We start from the raw sequence: 12,023 nt of genomic DNA on the forward strand, positions 1-12,023 counted from the left end.
GAGCAGAGCGGCACACCTCCCCAGCAGGCATATGGCATTGGGGCAGATGGGGAGCAAAGCGGACCAGTCGGGGGAGCAGGAGGCATGTTGCAGGGTGGGGTGGACAGGACTGGAGGCGGATGGGGAGCAGAGCGGCACACCTCCCCGCAGGCATATGGCTGTGGGGGCATACGGGGAGCAGGAGGCATGGGGGAGCAGGAGGCGTGTAGCAGGAGAAATGAGCGCAAAGGGGAAGAGAGAGTTGGCGGAGGCAGATGGGGAGCAGAGTGGACAGGCTGTTGGAGCAGGAGGCGTGTAGCAGGAGAAATGAGCGGACTGCAGAGCACAGAGGCGGTGGAGGTGGACAGGGAGCTGAGCGGACAGGCTGGTGGGAGCAGAGAGGTGATACAGTAAGCGAATTCTATGTCGTAGGGGGAAATAATAGAGTTCATTCTATAATTTCCCTGAAAGGGGTCAGTGATTTGATCAATTCCCTAGGTCAGTGATGGCTAACCTTGACACTCCAGCTGTTGCAAAACTACAATTCCCATCATGCCTGAACAACCAAAGATATGGCTTTGGCTGCCCAAGCATCATTGGAATTGTAGTTTTGCAACAGCTGGAGTGTCAAGGTTAGCCATCACTACCCTAGGTAAATAATGGAACGGCGCGGTCATTTCATCATTTCCCGGGATTTGATCAAATCTCTGATTCTATCATTTCACTGCAACATATATACTTCTGAGCAGGGACAGATTTAACCTCTTCATGCTGCAGTCCTAGTTCCTGACCTATTCTTTTCAGGATTGACACAAGTATCATTGGTCTTGATGGTCACCTAGTTTTTTAGAAGAAGAAGAAAAAAAAATATTGAAATATAATATATAATATAATGATCTAGTAAATGAACACCTCTGGTTGCAGTAGTCAGTAGCATTCAAATTAACATCTACAATTAGATATGTCGGTTTCCGTTAAATCTTACAGGGAACGTGCCATAAGAAAATCATCAATAGCAGAAGAGCCCCGATGACGTCCTTGTACTTTCAGTATGGGGGGGGGGGGGGGGGGGCTGCCAATCAATGGTAATGGCTTCACAACATAGACAAAGGTCATACCTAGTGTACTCTTCGATGGAAGTCATCTCCAGATTAAAGGTTCCTAAGTTCCATGTGGCTGCTGTGAAGTATATCACTGAATGCTGTTGGCAGCAGCCCTGCCAAATTGAGAGTCCATAATCATAGAATAACAAATCTACACACAAAAATTACACACATTACACAAAAAAAGAAAATGTACATATCCCAGTAACTGTTTTTACTTAATAAAACAAAAAATAAATAAATAAAGTTCATATATTTTTGTACCCACATGAAAAATGTTATGTATGGCCAGCTGGGCTATAGTACTATATATAGGAATTACATTAGTTTGAGGCCTGTGGCAGAACCATGGGCACCTTCCTGATGGCTACAACACTCTTTGTTAATGGGGGGGGGAAAGCCATTGACCCTATAGTGGTGTTAAGTGCAAATAAATTATGACAAACTTTTAAGCTTGAACCATAATTCATAACTTTGCAACCATAACTGTGCAAGGCAATACCAGATAAAGTCTCTTGTATAAAGAAGAAAATAGAAGCTTCAACAAATTTAGCTTTTATGTGTAAGAGGTAATAATCCCCTTAATAGCTTTAGATGAATACAGGTTTAGAGAGTCTTTGGGGAAGATTAAGACTAGGTTCACTTCTGAAGCACTTGGAGTGTTACTCCGAAGATAGAGTCCAGATATGGATTTATTCTACTGTAAGAGGTCTTCATGGGATGGCTCACCATGTTGAATAGCAGGGCATACTATAGCAGGGAATACAGCAAAAAGGTTCATGGTGTGGAAGTCATGTAGCTCTGGCTCTGGCTACAGGCCCACTAGAAGTCCGCTAGATGCAGGAGGTCAATTGTTTCTTTGTTTTCCCTCCTGAAGATACTCTTTCTGCCTGAGGTAGAATACAATTTTTTTGGTAAATGCCCCTGTAGTGAGGACTGGATACAACTAGTAGGCAGTGGCGTAGTTACTATAATGGCACAAAGCTGCTATTGGGCCCAGGCAGTAAGGGGGCTGCCATAATGGTAAGCCACTCGCAGAGCCCCCTCCCAATCACAGCAGCATCACCACCCTGGGAAGTGACAACAACCCCCCTGATCCCACCGGGGGCAGGGATGGGGGCTGTCATGGGGGTTCCATCCGTGAACCCCATACTCACCTGGCCGGCGGAGCCCTCCTGCATTTTTTTTTTTTGCCTTGCCAGAAGACGAGTGACGTCACTCGCCGGGGACCTGTCAGAGCGACTGAATGCCGGGCCAAGTGAGAAGTGAATATGAGGTTCAGGGATATCACACTGCCAACAGCACCCCCAGGACAGATAGGGGGGGGGGGGGTGCACCAGATTAATGGGGCCCCATACAGTTTTTTGCTAAGGAATCTTGCTAAAAAATCATTTGTGTCGTTGATCAAATCTTTTGAGCTGAACTCAAAATCAGTGTTAAACATTTGCTGTCATTCCACATTTTAAGTATCCACCAGAGGCGGCAGCAGAGAGAATACTAATCATATACCTCAGTGAATACACATTTTAAGCACTACAAAGTGAATGTGAGACATGTTAGACATCTTTAGCCTCACAGTACCCGTACAGGATTATATTGATGAGGTGAATCTACCTCCACATGACGTCCTATTTTCCCCCAGCAGAAGGTACATTGGGTAACAAGATACTGCGTATTTCCCGCTAAAGCATACTTCAACTTTTTTTTTTTTTTTTTTAAATGATCATGTTTTCTTATATTTAAGTTTCAGAGCGATACAAGATTATTTCAGGTTACTAACTCATAGTAACATAGTTAGTGAGGTTGAAAGAAGATGAGAGTCCATCAGGTTCAACCTAGATAAACCCTACTGTGTTGATCCAGAGGAAGGCAAAAACCCCTATGAGGCAGATGACAATTGCCCCATCACAAGGAGAATATTCCTTCCTGATTCCAAATGGCAATAAGAATAATCCATGGTGCACAGCAAATCTTATCAATTTAAGGTGATGAAAAAAGAACTGGGTTATTTGCCAGCACTGCTTATACAGGTACTTCTTTTCCTTGCTTGTATGGCCATTTACAGGAAAGCACCTACACCTCACTGCTATGCTATGACGTAGCGCTGGAGCTGCTGTACTGCTGAACTTTGGCTTTGGGACATGCTTAGGAGCAGAGTCTAAAGGCCCTATTCCACGGAACGATTATCGTTCGTATTCGGCCGATATCGGCCGCTACGGACGATAATCGTCCCGTGGAATAGAGTGCAACGATCAGCCGACATCGTTCATGTCGGCTGATCGTTGCAGTCGCTTGTTTTTCAACATGTTGAAAAACAAGCGACTGATATAGCAGCGATCTGCTGCCGTTGCTCCATTGAATAGGAGCATCGGCAGCAGACGCTGCTATATCCTATGGGCTGCCCGGACGATCTAGCGATCACCCGGGCAGCCCCCCCGCAGCTCCCCACCGCCCCCTCCCGCACTCACCCGCTCGCTGCAGCCACGCTGAATAGCGGCGGCAGCGAGCGGGGAACGAGCAAACGAGCGCTGAGAGCGACCTGTGTAATAGGCCCATAAGTATCTTTGAGGTTTTCACCCTTCACCCCCAAACCACGATGTGGAGACTGGACGTCTGCTGCTAGATGTTACCAGGCCTCTTACCAAGTGTGGTTCCAGTGTGGGTGGTAGCTAGCCCAGAAGACCAGTTGGTGCCGGTGCATGGTACCAGGGGATCAGGCAAGAAAGCATAGTCAGCAGGCTGGGAAAGAGCTGAAGAGTCGATATCATACACAGGGATCAGGCAGAGGCAGAGTCAAGACCAGTCAAGAGGGTTGATACAAGTGGAAAAGGTTCTAGGTCAGCGTTCCGCATGAGAAGAGTCAATATGGTACACAGGAGGCAAGAAGAAGTGAAGTCAAAAGAGACAGACACAGATCATACATGGATAACAGGATTAGATTCAGCTCACCTATAACATTGACATTATCTGTTAGACACAGTATGTTGGGAGGATACAACTTATATAGGAGATGCCAAGTGTAGATACTTGGGGAAGATTTAGGAAAGTACATGCTGACCTTTTTATTAAAGGAAAAGTTATTAAAGGAGAAGTGAAGCCTTGATGCAGTAGTAAGTGCAGGGCAAAAAGCACTTTCTAAGCATTTCCCGTAATAAGTGTATATTGGTGATTTGTATAACTTTTGGGGGGCAATACAATACTTTAATAAAAATTTTCACCGGACTTCACCTTTAACTAGAATTTGCTTTAAACATTATTATTGCTTTTTAAAATATAAACCCTACATTGCATCCAGTACCAGCTAATGATGAAACAATGGAGAAGGTCCAAACCGTGTTAAACTGATATCTCATCATTAAACCGATATCTATTCAGCAGATTCCTATTCTGTGGAACAGGGAGGAACAGCGCACCTTTCTCATTTGTCACTCATGTGCAATGACCGAGCCAGATGGAGAACCTCTCCGCCAGACTAATGGGAAGTTCACATCTCACAGTGGAAGAGTCTCCATCCAGCAGCCACATCATAGAGAAGGTGAAGGGTAATGATCTAGTACTTTAATGTCGACAACAGCCCAATTATTGGTGAAATTATTCCATCTTAACGTGCCTAAGGGTTTAACTCAGCATAAGTGTCTAAAACTAATAAACACATTTTTATCAAGTTTATTAACAGTGGTATAACATATTTTGTGGTATCCATAATACATAGATTCTATTTTTAAAAAAATAATTTTTTTATTTTATTTTTTACAAGATACTGCTCTGTGAAATAGTACATTTCAATCCTGTAATAAATGTATTCCACTTCATTTTAGCAGTAAAACACGAACCCCGCCAAAAATCACCCAAGTGGAAGCCAAGATGATACTTTCTTTGCCTCAGCTGTATGCACCGAGAGATCTGACGCATACAGCAAAAACAGCAAATAGACACTTATGTAGTGTGAAAATATTACATATCTTTAATATGGATATGTTTCAGATAAATTTCTTTAGTATGTCTGTATTACATCTGTACAGTAAATACTAATGGACATCTTTAACCAAATTTCTAATAAAGCAGAAATAAAGTATTGAAATGAGATAAATACACACTGTACCCTATAGTCACCACAGCGGCCAATGGACGTCTAAGGTCTCATTTTGTTACTAACGCTATTGTTTTTTCTTTTTGTTTCATTTTAGCCCTATTCTTGGGTACTTTTCTGCAGCCATTGATTCTAACATTTTTCTTGGCTTTGTTTTTATTGCTCAGAAAAGAGGCATTGGTCTAATATAGAGACAAGCATGCTCGAGTCCATCCGAACCTTCAGCATTTGATTAGCGGTGGCTGCTGAAGTTGGATAAAGCCCTAAGGCTATGTGGAAAACATGGATATAGTCATTGGCTGTATCAATGTTTTCCAGACAACCTTAGAGCTTTATCCAAGTTCAGCAGCCACCGCTAATCAAATACCGATCGTTCGGGTTCGGATGGACTCGAACCCGAACCCGGTTCGCTCATCTCTAGTCTAATAAATAAAACAGCATTTTCTAATACCCTTTTTGTTATCAAATAGATTTTTTTCTGCTGGATATTTTTAGGATTCATACAAGAATATTTTGTGATATTGACATCGACACAAAGAATTCAACTTTATTGCGCAATATTTTAAAGCTCATCACCTGTGGCTTATGATGAAGTAGGCGACAGGACATAAAAACATGTGGTGATATTAATTCAGAAAATCAGACACCATTTCACGCAAAAGATTAAATTACCCCCTTACACTTGGCTCTGCAGCCCATATTTACTAAGCAGCTTATGTCAGGTCTTGGCTTAAACTGTGACACAAAAAGCGATGGTGTGGAACAATTATGCAAAAGAAAAAAAATCAGATTTTTCTCATCACAGTGTTGTACTTCTTCTTCAGGCAGAGGTAGTTTAAGTGAACTTTATTATAAAGAATACAAAAATGGCACAAATTTTTCCAAAAAGGTTGGGTTTTCTGTCAGCTAGAAGTGCACAGTGTAATAAATTTATTGCAAATCGGGCCAACTATCATCTTTACTAAGATTGGCACAAGGCATGCTGGTCTATATCATTAACCTTGGTCTTTTCTATTCAGACCACTCTGGCCCTTACCTGGTATTACCCTCCCCAAGTGCGGGAAAGGAAGATGCCACATGCACCACAGAAATATAGTATTGGGGCCAGTGTTCCCAGCCACGAAAAGCCCTTGTAATTGTCTCACCTCCGGATGAAATGTCTCAAGCCCCTGAGTACTTCTTTAAACCTAGTGCTCTCTCACATGCTATATAGTATGTCATGAGAGCTATCCCAAGATATATATCTTTTGGATTATAGGGAACCTATCTAAGGTGTACAGCATAGTACCTTAGGATGCCTTTACACAGACAGATTTATCTGACAGATGTTTGAAGCCAAAGCCAGGAACAGACTATAAGCAGAGATCAGGTAATAAAGGAAAAACTGAGATTTCTCCTCTTTTCATCTCCATTCCTGGCTTTGGCTTCAAAAATCTGTCAGATAAATCTGTCTGTGTGAATGCACCCCTTAAAGGGGTACTCCAGCATGGGGGCAATTTTTAGCTCTAGCCGGGGAGGAGGTGGCTGAAAGAAAAGACGTCCACTCACCTCCCGGGTTCCAGCGGCGGCTCCCGCATCGCGGCGCTCGGGATCCCGCCTCCTTCACTCAGTGGCTGAGCGGGCACGTCTCGGGCCTGCGCCAGACACCCGGAATCGGCTGGGAACCGGGTACCGGAGCGCCGCGATGCGGGAGCCGCCGCTAGAACCAGGGAGGTGAGTGGACGTCTTTTCTTTCAGCCACCTCCTCCCCGGCCAGAGCTAAAAATAGCCCCCACGCTGGAGTACCCCTTTAAGGTACCATGCTGTGTACCCGGTGACCCTGTTATCAGTGCTGTAATCATTTAAATTGCCCTTCTGGTTCTCTTATCATGTTACAACCATCAGCCCTGAATCTCTACAGCACCAGCTGTTATCAGAGGATGTACTACAACTCCCAGTATATCCTGAGGGCTGCAGACTGCAAATAAATGCTGGGAGTTGTAGTATTTGCAGCTGTTGTACTTTGAGGATTCTTGGTCTATTGTATACTGGATAAAACTGGATAACTGGATAAAAAATATACCATACGGGCAATACCAACGTATAAGAAAAAATTGTACTTTGGATACTGATTACCAGGAACAATCAAAAATTTTATATGATCGTTTCACCAACAAAGGCTATCCCAAACGATTACTATCCAATGCTTACAGTAAAAATAAATGTACCACACAAAAAAAGATTTTAGATAAGATGACTAATAACCACAAACATGAAACTACTTCTGAAGATCTCAATAAATATGGCATTTCTATGGTTACAGAATATAATTGTGGTACACAGGAAATTAAAAGGGTCTTAACGAAACATTGGGGTATTATTCTCAGTGATCCTATTCTAAAATCAATTCTTCCCAAACAACCTAATGTTATTTTCCGTAGAACTAAAACATTACGTAGCCATCTAGCACCTAGCAAACTCCGTAAAATTACTTCAGATATGGAAAATAGTAATAATACAAACAAAAATAATAATACAAAAACTAGATCTGTGGGCACCGTACGCTGCAATGTAGCGAGGTGCTTATGCTGCAATTGGATAACAGAGACCCCAGCATCAACATTTACCTCTATAGTCACCAATGAGATATTTTTTGTCCGTGAAATGTATTCTTGTTCATCACAGTATGTTATTTATCTCCTAGAATGCCCATGTCACCTGCAGTATGTGGGACGCACCATTCAGACGGTGCGGTGCCGCATGAACAAGCATCGAGCTAATATTAAAAATTCATTTTTATTGCATAGTGTCTCTCGACACTTTTTTCTTAAGCATAATTCTGACCCTAGTAGTTTGAGACTCACTATTAGGAGAGAATGTTCCCAATAGATACAAGCAGCTCACTAATAGGGAATCATACTGGATTTTTAAACTTTGCTCTTTGTCACCAGATGGCTTAAATGAGACACTAGAAAATACGAAGGTATAATTTTTTAACTTTATATACTTATTTTTAAATATATATATATAAATATATAAAAGGAAAGAAAAGAAAGGGAAGGGAAAAGAAGGAAAGAGAAAAGGGAAGGAGAAGGAAAAGGGAAGGGGGAAAAGGAAGAAGAGAGAAGGAAAAGAAAAAAAAAAAAAAAAAAGGAAAAAAATAAATTTTTTTTTTTTTTTTTTATACATTTTCTACACATATTATTATTTTTATTTATATACATATTCGTTTTATATACTCTTCTTATATATTATTGTATTTTAATGCAATGTAGTATATAGCCATATGCCTTTCTTTATTGGTGTTACAGGTGTCTGTGTTGATTGAAGTGGGAGGGTCTGAGTCCTCCTCCCCTTTTAATGTCATCTTGGTTTGTGATATATAGTGCTGTTCTGTTTTATCAGTATCATGACTCTTGAGAAAGGAACCGGTGCGGTTCCGAAACGCGTTGAGTCTCCACAATAAAATACATATTTTTATTACTCACTGTGCCTCGATCTCAAGTTGGACCTGCGCCCCATAATCCGTGTAGTCTGGAGTTGGAGGTTGTTTGCATCATTGTTTCCTGTTGGATATCGGGAGTGGCTGCGGTCCTTGATATATACGCTGCAGAGTGTTGTGCCTCCCTTTGCACAACCACATCAGGTGAGGGTTGCCGTGCACCCCTATCCCTTTTTCACCTTGCCCTTCTGATCCTCGCCATGGAGTGCTGTCACCCTTTGTTTTTTCTATTGTATACTGGAGGCTTTGTGGGAGATCAGAATACATAGTCCTGTGGGGGCTGAGTGTGTGGATGTAACTCCAGAACAGAACTAATAGGGGATAGAAAAATATACAGTTACTGACCAAATTCAATACACCAGTATATAAGAAACATATATTATCACTGTGACCACAACATTACTACCTTATACTAACTAATACCACCATACCATAACTGAAATCCAGTATACCAAGACTAATAATACCAGTATAAAAGAAACAAATATCACAACCCATTCACCACCACCATTACTAAATAACATCCACTGTACAAATACACCATGGCCACTACCCTTGGCATACGGTGACTGGATAATACCACTATACTGTCACCAAATAACAGCCACTATATAAAGACCAATTTTCTTCCAGAACAGTGACAATAGAACACAGGTGTCAAACTCCGTCCCTACAGCTGTTACAAAACTACAAATCCCAGCATGCCTGGACAGCTAAAGCATGACGGGAATTGTAGTTTTGCAACACCTGGAGGGACGGAGTTTGACACCCCTGATACAAAGGTAGATCCCAGCTGTATAAAGGTTCTGCAGACCTTATAAGTTATTATAGTGCAGTTACATTCAGTGACTCACAGTAGGCTTCTTCTCTGCATGAAGAGACGTCCACTTTTCCTTTTCTTCTCCATCCGGCTCCGGCCATCATGAAGGCTTCTCTGGCCATGACTCATCTCCACGGGATCTGTCAGACAGACATTTTAGGCTTCTTGCTCCAGCAACATCCTCATCTATACATCCCTCCATATAGAATAGCCCCCCCTGCTGTACATTCCCCCATATAGAATAGCCCCCCCCTGCTTCCCCCTATATAGAATAGCCCCCCTGTGTATTCCCCCCATACAGAATAGGCCCCCTGTGCATCCCCCCATATAGAATAGCCCGCCCTGTGCATCCCCCATATAGAATAGACCCTCTGTGCATCCCCCCATATCGAATAGACCCCCTGTGCATTCTCCTATATAGAATAGCCCCCCTGTGCATCCTCCCATATAGAATAGCCCCCCGTGCATCCCCCCCATTTAAAATAGGCCCCCTGTGCATCCTCCTTCATAGAATAGACCCCATGCATCCCCCTTATCGAATAGCCCCCCGTGCAGCCCCCATATAGAAAAGCCCCCCTGTGCATCCCCCCTTATAGAATAGCCCCCCCTTGCATCCCCCATATAGAATAGCACCCCCCGTGCATCCCTTTTATAGAATAGCTCCCCCCGTGCATCCCCCCATAAAGAATAGCCCCCCTGCATCCCCCCATATAGAATAGCCCCCCTGTGTATCCTCCCATATAGAATAGCACCCCTGCATCCCCCTATATAGAATAGCCCACCCATGCATCCCCCCATAAAGAATAGTCCCCTTCTGTGCATCCCCACATATAGAATAGCCCCCCTGCATCCCCCTTATATAGAATAGCCCCCCTGTGCATCCCCCTTATAGAATAGCCCCCCCCTGCATCCCCCATATAGAGTAGCTCCCCCTTTGCATCCCCCATAAAGAATAGCCCCCCCCCCCGCATCCCCCCATATAGAATAGCCCCCCTGTGTATCCTCCCATATAGAATAGCCCCCCTGCAACCCCCCATATACAATAGCCCCCTCTGTGCATCCCCCCATAAAGAATAGCCCCCAGTGCATCCCCCATATAGAATAGCCCCCCTGCATCCCCCATATAGAATAGCCCCCTGTGCATCCCCCTATATAGAATATTCCCCCTGTGCATCCCCCCATATAGAATAGCCCCCCTGTGCATCCCCCTTATAGAATAGCTCCCCCTGTGCATCCCCCTTATAGAATAGCCCCCCTGCATCCCCCATATAGAATAGCCCCCTCTTTGCATCCCCCATATAGAATAGCCCCCCCATGCATCCCCCTTATAGAATAGCTCCCCCTGTGCATCCTCCCATATAGAAGAGCCCCCATGCATCCCCCATATAGAATAGCCCCCCAGTGTATCCCCCCATATAGAATAGCCCCCCTGCATCCCCCCATATAGAATAGCCCCCTCTTTGCATCCCCCTTATAGAATAGCCCCCCATGCATCCCCCTTATAGAATAGCTCCCCCTGTGCATCCTCCCATATAGAAGAGCCCCCATGCATCCCCCATATAGAATAGCCCCCAGTGTATCCCCCCATATAGAATAGCCCCCTGCATCCCCCCATATAGAATAGCCCCCTCTTTGCATCCCCCATATAGAATAGCCCCCCCATGCATCCCCCTTATAGAATAGCTCCCCCTGTGCATCCTCCCATATAGAAGAGCCCCCATGCATCCCCCATATAGAATAGCCCCCCAGTGTATCCCCCCACATAGAATAGCCCCCCTGCATCCCCCATATAGAATAGCCCCCTGCACCCCCCATATAGAATAGCCCCCCTGTGCATCCCCCTATATAGAATACCCCCCCTGTGCATCCCCCCTTATAAAATATCCCCCTGTGCATCCCCCATATAGAATAGCCCCCCTGTGCAACCCCCTTATAGAATAGCCCCCCTGAATCCCCCATATAGAATAGCCCCCCCCCTGCATCCCCATATAGAATAGCTCCCCCTGTGCATCCCCCCATAAAGAATAGCCCCCCCGCATCCCCCCATATAGAATAGCCCCCCTGTGTATCCTCCCATATAGAATAGCCCCCCTGCAACCCCCCATATAGAATAGCCCCCTCTCTGCATCCCCCCATAAAGAATAGCCCCCAGTGCATCCCCCATATAGAATAGCCCCCCTGCATCCCCCATACAGAATAGCCCCCCTGTGCATCCCCCTATATAGAATATTCCTTCTGTGCATCCCCCATATAGAATAGCCCCCCTGTGCATCCCCCTTATAGAATAGCCCCCCTGCATCCCTCATATAGAATAACCCCCTCTTTGCATCCCCCATATAGAATAGCCCCCCCATGCATCCCCCTTATAGAATAGCTCCCCCTGTGCATCCTCCCATATAGAAGAGCCCCCATGCATCCCCCATATAGAATAGCCCCCCAGTGTATCCCCCATATAGAATAGCCCCCCTGCATCCCCCCATATAGAAAACCCCACTCTTTGCATCCCCCATATAGAATAGCCCCCCAGTTTATCCCCCACATAGAATAGCC

General features: G+C 44.4%; 1 protein-coding gene across 1 annotated transcript in view; it reads right to left on the minus strand.

The window, feature by feature from the left end:
* Positions 1-8,838, minus strand: part of CNR1 (cannabinoid receptor 1) — a 103,178-nt gene extending 94,340 nt beyond the window's left edge. Inside the window, exon 1 of the mRNA XM_069973559.1 lies at positions 8,640-8,838. The gene's annotated coding sequence lies outside the window, so the exon portion shown is untranslated. The remainder of the gene's footprint in view (positions 1-8,639) is intronic.
* Positions 8,839-12,023: the final 3,185 nt, after the last annotated feature.

The sequence above is a fragment of the Dendropsophus ebraccatus genome, chromosome 6, assembly GCF_027789765.1.
Source record: "Dendropsophus ebraccatus isolate aDenEbr1 chromosome 6, aDenEbr1.pat, whole genome shotgun sequence".
Taxonomy (NCBI): Eukaryota; Metazoa; Chordata; class Amphibia; order Anura; family Hylidae; genus Dendropsophus; species Dendropsophus ebraccatus.